This window comes from Triticum aestivum, chromosome 3A (assembly GCF_018294505.1).
Source record: "Triticum aestivum cultivar Chinese Spring chromosome 3A, IWGSC CS RefSeq v2.1, whole genome shotgun sequence".
Taxonomy (NCBI): domain Eukaryota; kingdom Viridiplantae; phylum Streptophyta; class Magnoliopsida; order Poales; family Poaceae; genus Triticum; species Triticum aestivum.
This window is the reverse complement of record NC_057800.1, coordinates 146498563-146505693: the sequence shown is the minus strand read 5'-3', so window position 1 is coordinate 146505693 and position 7131 is coordinate 146498563.

The following is a 7131-nucleotide window of genomic DNA, read 5'->3' as shown; positions in this document are numbered from 1 at the left end:
TTGCTCTTGCTCGCGCTGCTCCTCTCGCTCTTGCTCTTGCTTGTGATGCTACTCCGATTTAGCTACACTTTCAGTCGACTGAATTGACTTTTGGGTCAGTCGATTTTCAGGGGGTGGGGGGGCTCGCCGGGGTGAAGGAAGAACCAGCCGCAGCGGGGAGGGGGGGCTCACCGGAGAGGTACCCTACTATCTATCTTGGGGTCCAGGATGGGGACGGTGGTTTGCCGGTGGTGGCGGGGCGTTGGCGGGGCGATGGCGTGGGGATCGCCAAAGAAAAAGCTCGGCACGGGGGGCCTAGAGGATGGCTGGGGCGGTGGCGGACCGGCCGTGGGGAGTGTTTTTGGGGCGGGCGGGGCGGCCACCGCCGACAGCGGGCGGCGGGGGCTTGCTGTTTAGGCCGGTGGTGGCTGGCGGCTCAGGGGGGTGGAGGTTGAAGATGAACCGCAGGCCCTTGATTTCGTATCCAACGGCTGCCAAAATCGAATTGACCAGAGATGAAAAAGTCAGTCGATCGACGTGGAGCCTCACCTGCTAGTGCGTTTAGTTTCGACAGCAAATTCAGTTTCACAGCAAAATTCAGTTTCGACAGTTAAGTTCAGTTTTGACAGTTAAGTTCAGTTTCGACAGTTAATTCAGTTCGACAGTTAAGTTCAGAGATGAGCGGCTGATGTATTTTACATCTAGCACTTTGTGGTTATGTATTTTATGTCATGTATTGGAGATGCTATTCGAATTCCACTCGGGTTAACGTTGTTCGTTGTCTCTCTTGTCCTGCTTCAGCCTCAGCATCGTACAACTCACCGGAGCTGCTCCAATGACGAAACCCTCCATCACAGCGGAGCAGTACCTCGGGCTCCATCTCCAGACGCCTAAGATCTTCTTCCCCTCCTCCGACAGCCAAGTTAGCCGGAGCATCCTCACCGGCCAACCCAATCACGCTGAGATTGACATGGCTTCGCCAAAGAGGTTGTACACTTGTTGCATCTCTTTTTTACTCTACATGTTATATATATTGTCCACTGAGCACTCGTAGTAACGGGAAATACGATTATTTTATCCCACTATATGACAAGCAGTGAGGTACCATGCAACTTAGCTATCTGTGATGGACTCTCTTGAACGCCATCATTATTTATCTCTGCGTGTTTGAGTTGTGCATTTGTCGATGGGCCTCGGAGTTGAGCTAGTATGGAAGTGGCCTGGGTCCAAAGTAATAGAAGTAGCACAAAAACATTTTTTAGTGTAGGATTTTCCTTGCTCAAGCCTGCCTACTAGAATCGCCGGTGCTTGAAAGGAAAAGTGAATGAAAAACATCGAAATTGGAAAGTTTCCTATGGTACTACTTTTTATGAATTTGTTGCAAAGAAATGGAGCAAAGGAAAACTGTAGGATTTGTTCCTTTAGTGTCTCCTTGAAAGAAAAACCATAGGAATTCTAATTTCCACTTCTCCTCCTTTTCATATTCCTATTCATGAAGCACAAGACTAAGAGATAGTAGCATAATAGCATTATAACCGTACATTTTCTTGTGGTTTGACTTAATCTCACCATGCTTTTTTGCATCATGTGATCTTCGAATTTGTGTGAATCAAACACCCAGATTGGTAGAAATCCTATGTTTTTAAATTCTCTGTTTTGCAGGTGCATTCCTATCCTATACATGTCTATTTCCTATCCCTGCATTGTTAGAATCATCAAATTCAAACAAGCCCTTACTCAATTACTTCTGTTACAGATATGTGTCAAAGAAAACCTTGTGTGGTTTGTCCTGCTCCTGCGGCGCTGTGTTCCACCCTAGCTCAGCTGCTCCAACGACGGAAGGGTTCACCATAGGAGGGATCCACTCTCCAGACTATCTTTCGCCGCCTCAGATCTTGTTCCCCGCCGCCGGCAGCCACGGCAACTGCATTACCATCATCAACTGAGCAGATGACCTTGAGGACAAGAGAGGTCGCACTCTTCCGTGTCTTCTTACGTTATGCGTCGCTTAATATGATGACATGCTACATTATCGTCGTGTTCACCTATTAGACTCCGAGTCAGGTCGAAACTAATGCTGAAACTTGAGTTTTTAAAGGGTTGGGGGGTACATATGGGGCAGCAATTAGTACTATCTATCTACTATCTAGTTAATCTCCGGTGTCTACTATGAGTTTCATGTTGGGTGCAAACAAACATTAAAGGAGCCATTATCTGTATTTTTTAACTAAAGCTATTATCTGCCTGCTATCATTGGTTTTGGGTCTATCCACAGTTTGGTACCATCACTCTGGGTTTGTGCATGCACTCCTTACATAATCTCACTATGTTTTATTCCTATGCATGCCAGTTATTGTACAGAATGGAACTGATCATGTAGAGCAAAAGAGACAAGCCTTGTGTGGCAATAAAATTTCATGCAGACGTCGTTCCATGGTGGGCGCAAACGTAGCTCCCCCTCCACCCATTTCGGATCGTAATCAAGAGGAAGATAACTGTTATGAGGATGATTCATAAGGAGAAGACCACTCCTATTTACCCCATGAGGTCTTCGCTCTAACTTGGCATGCTGATGTTGGTAATATCATGCATATGGTGCCTTGCATTGCTTACTGTATACATTAAAGATGTCATCTGCTTAGGTTAGACATGCTTTGTGTCAATGCCATCTGTTTAGTTTCTTTATCGTATATGTGAATCATGCAATGCCATCTTGTCTAGCCAGGCATCATATATGTGAATTTTTCAATGCCACCCTGGTTAGCCAGTCATCTTAGATGTGAATTATATCATGCCATCATTTGTTATTACGTGTTAAATTTGTCAACAATTTTAGTACATTCAATTACTCTTCCTGTGCATCAGCCATTCGGCACGGTCATGAAAAAATCTGGAGTGGAAACAAGGTCTTCAGAGCAGACAATGCTATCTGACGAAGCACATGTCTTGGTGGTTACCGATAGCTCCTCAGAGGAGGATTCAGAGACAGAAGACCAGTCATATTTTCCCCCTGAGGTGCATGCCCTAACTTGGCAGGGTTATGTTGCTAGTATCGTGCGTATGGTATCTTGCATTGCTATGTCATTTGCTTAGTTTAGACATGCTTTGTGTGAAAGCCACATGTTTAGTGTCTAATTACCATATATGTGAATTATGCAATGCCATCTTGTTGCAAGACATTATATATGTGAATTATGCAATGTTATCTTGTTACAGGGCATTATGTATGTGAATTATGCAATGACATGCTGTTTAGGAAAGCGTCATATATGTGAATTATATCATGTTGTCCTTTTTTGTATTTCTCATTGCTTTTGTCGACAATGTTTGTATATTCAACTGCTCTTCCTATGCATCAGCCATTTGAATTGGTGATGGAGAAATCTGGAGTGAAAACAAGGTCTTCAGAGCAGACAATGCTACCTGCTAAAGCAGATATCTTGCTGGTTACAGATAGCTCTTCAGAGGAGGATTCAGAGGCAGATGACCAGTCCTATTATCCCCCTGAAGTGTATGCTCAAACTTGGCAGGGTTATATTACTCATATAATGCATATGTTGTATTTCAATGCTTAGTTTTTACATCATATACACAATATTGAATGCCATCTCCCTAGTTGACACATCATATATGCGATTGCCCTCTGCTCACTTCCTTAGTATATAAATCATATATTTGAATTATGTCATGCCATGATGTTTACATAGACAGAATGTATCTAAATTATGGCATGCCAACCCATTTTTTAAAGACATAATATAGTTATATCATCTCATCCTGTTTACATAGTCATCATATTTTAAATTATGTCATTCTGTCCGTGAATTATATCATGCCATCATGTTTCCATCGACGGCATGTTTGTGATTTATGGCATGCCAACCACTTTAATAGACACATCGTATAGTTATATCATGTCATCCTGTTTACATAGTCATCATATTTTGAAGTATGTCATTCTATCCTATTGAGTTAGCCATCATACATGTGAAATTGTGTCATGCTATCCTGTTTAATTAGCCATCATATATGTGAAATTATGTCCTCCTATTTTGTTTGCTTAGACAACATAAATGTGAATTATTCCATGCCCTGTTTTATTCCCTACTATCCATTGCACCTACACCTGTCTATCTTACAATGTCTGTACATTCAATTACTTTTCTTGTTTATCAGCCATTTCAATTGGAGGGAGTGATGGCAGTATCTGTGGGAGTAAAAACACGGTCTTCAGAAAAGATCGTGCTACCTGTCGATGCAGAGAGAACCACGGTTGTACTTGCCCAAGAACCAGCCCCACCACACATAACCCACACTCATGCAGATTGTACCCCTACCCAGTTGGACAGAGTGAAGGAAATATGCCCTAGAGGCAATAATAAAGTTATTATTTATTTCCTTATAATCATGATAAATGTTTATTATTCATGCTAGAATTGTATTAACCGGAAACATAATACATGTGTGAATAAATAGACAAACAAAGTGTCACTAGTATGCCTCTACTTGACTAGCTCGTTAATCAAAGATGGTTATGTTTCCTAACCATGAACAATGAGTTGTTATTTGATTAACGAGGTCACATCATTAGTTGAATGATCTGATTGACATGACCCATTCCATTAGCTTAGCACCCGATCGTTTAGTATGTTGCTATTGCTTTCTTCATGACTTATACATGTTCCTATAACTATGAGATTATGCAACTCCCGTTTACCGGAGGAACACTTTGGGTACAACCAAACGTCACAACGTAACTGGGTGATTATAAAGGAGTACTACAGGTGTCTCCAATGGTACATGTTGGGTTGGCGTATTTCGAGATTAGGTTTTGTCACTCCGATTGTTGGAGAGGTATCTCTGGGCCCTCTCGGTAATGCACATCACATAAGCCTTGCAAGCATTACAACTAATATGGTAGTTGTGAGATGATGTATTACGGAACGAGTAAAGAGACTTGCCGGTAACGAGATTGAACTAGGTATTGGATACCGACGATCGAATCTCGGGCAAGTAACATACCAATGACAAAGGGAACAACCTATGTTGTTATGCGGTCTGACAGATAAAGATCTTCGTAGAATATGTAGGAGCCAATATGGGCATCCAGGTCCCGCTATTGGTTATTGACCGGAGACCTGTCTTGGTCATGTCTACATTGTTCTCGAACCGTAGGGTCCGCACGCTTAACGTTACGATGACAGTTATTATGAGTTTATGCATTTTTGATGTACCGAAGGTTGTTCGGAGTCCCGGATGTGATCACGGACATGATGAGGAGTCTCGAAATGGTCGAGACATAAATATTGATATATTGGAAGCCTATGTTTGGACATCGGAAGTGTTCCGGGTGAAATCAGGATTTTACCGGATTACCGGGAGGTTACCGGAACCCCCCGGGAGTCATATGGGCCTTATTGGGCCTTAGTGGAAAGGTGAAAGGGCTTCTCATAAGGGCTGCGCGCCTCCCCCCCTCCCCTAGTCCTATTAGGCCTAGGAGAGGTGGCCGGCCACCCCTCTCCCTCTTTCCCCCTTGGGAATCCTAGTTGGAATAGGATTGGGGGGGGGGGGAGTCCTACTCCCGGTAGGAGTAGGACTCCTCCTGCGCCCTCCTCCTGGCCGGCGCACCTCTCCCCCTTGGCTCCTTTATATACGGAGGCAGGGGGCACCTCTAAGACACACAAGTTGATCATTGAGATCATTCCTTAGCCGTGTGCGGTGCCCCCTGCCACCATATTCCACCTCGATCATATCGTTGTAGTGCTTAGGCGAAGCCCTGCGTTGATAGAACATCAAGATCGTCACCACGCCGTCGTGCTAACGGAACTCCTCCCTGAAGCTTTGCTGGATCGGAGCCCGGGGATCGTCATCGAGCTATACTTGTGCTAAGAACTCGGAGGTTCCAGAGTAACAGTGCTTGGATCGGTTGGATCGGGAAGAAGACATACGACTACTTCCTCTACGTTGTGTCAACGCTTCCGTTGCGATCTACAAGGGTACGTAGATAATACTCTCCCCTCTCGTTTGCTATGCATCACCATGATCTTGCGTGTGCGTAGGAAAATTTTGAAATTACTACGTTCCCCAACAGTGGCATCCGAGCCTAGGTTTTATGGTTTGATGTTATTTGCACGAGTAGAACACAAGTGAGTTGTGGATGATACAAGTCATACTGCCTACCAGCATGTCATACTTTGGTTCGGCGGTATTGTTGGACGAGACGACCCGGACCAACCTTACGCGTACGCTTACGCGAGACCGGTTCCCTCGACGTGCTTTGCACATAGATGGCTTGCGGGCGACTGTCTCTCCAACTTTAGTTGAACCGAGTGTGGCTACGCCCGGTCCTTGCGAAGGTTAAAACGGAGTCTATTTGACAAACTATCGTTGTGGTTTTGATGCGTAGGTGAGATTGGTTCTTGCTTAAAGCCCGTAGCAGCCACGTAAAATTTGCAACAACAAAGTAGAGGACGTCTAACTTGTTTTTGTAGGGCATGTTGTGATGTGATATGGTCAAGGCATGATGCTAAATTTTATTGTATGAGATGATCATGTTTTGTAACCGAGTTATCGGCAACTGGCAGGAGCCATATGGTTGTCACTTTATTGTATGCAATGCAATGATGTAATGCTTTACTTTATCACTAAACGGTAGCGATAGTCGTGGAAGCATAAGATTGGCAAGACGACAACGATGCTACGATGGAGATCAAGGTGTCGCGCCGGTGACGATGGTGATCATGACGGTGCTTCGGAGATGGAGATCACAGGCACAAGATGATGATGGCCATATCATATCACTTATATTGATTGCATGTGATGTTTATCTTTTTATGCATCTTATCTTTCTTTGATTGATGGTAGCATTATAAGATGATCTCTCACTAAATTATCAAGAAGTGTTCTCCCTTAGTATGCACCGTTGTGAAAGTTCTTCGTGCTGAGACACCACGTGATGATCAGGTGTGATAGGCTCTACGTTCAAATACAACGGGTGCAAAACAGTTGCACACGCGGAATACTCAGGTTATACTTGACGAGCCAAGCATATACAGATATGGCCTCAGAACACGGAGACCGAAAGGTCGAGCGTGAATCATATACTAGATATGATCAACATAATGATGTTCACCGATGAAACTACTCCATCTC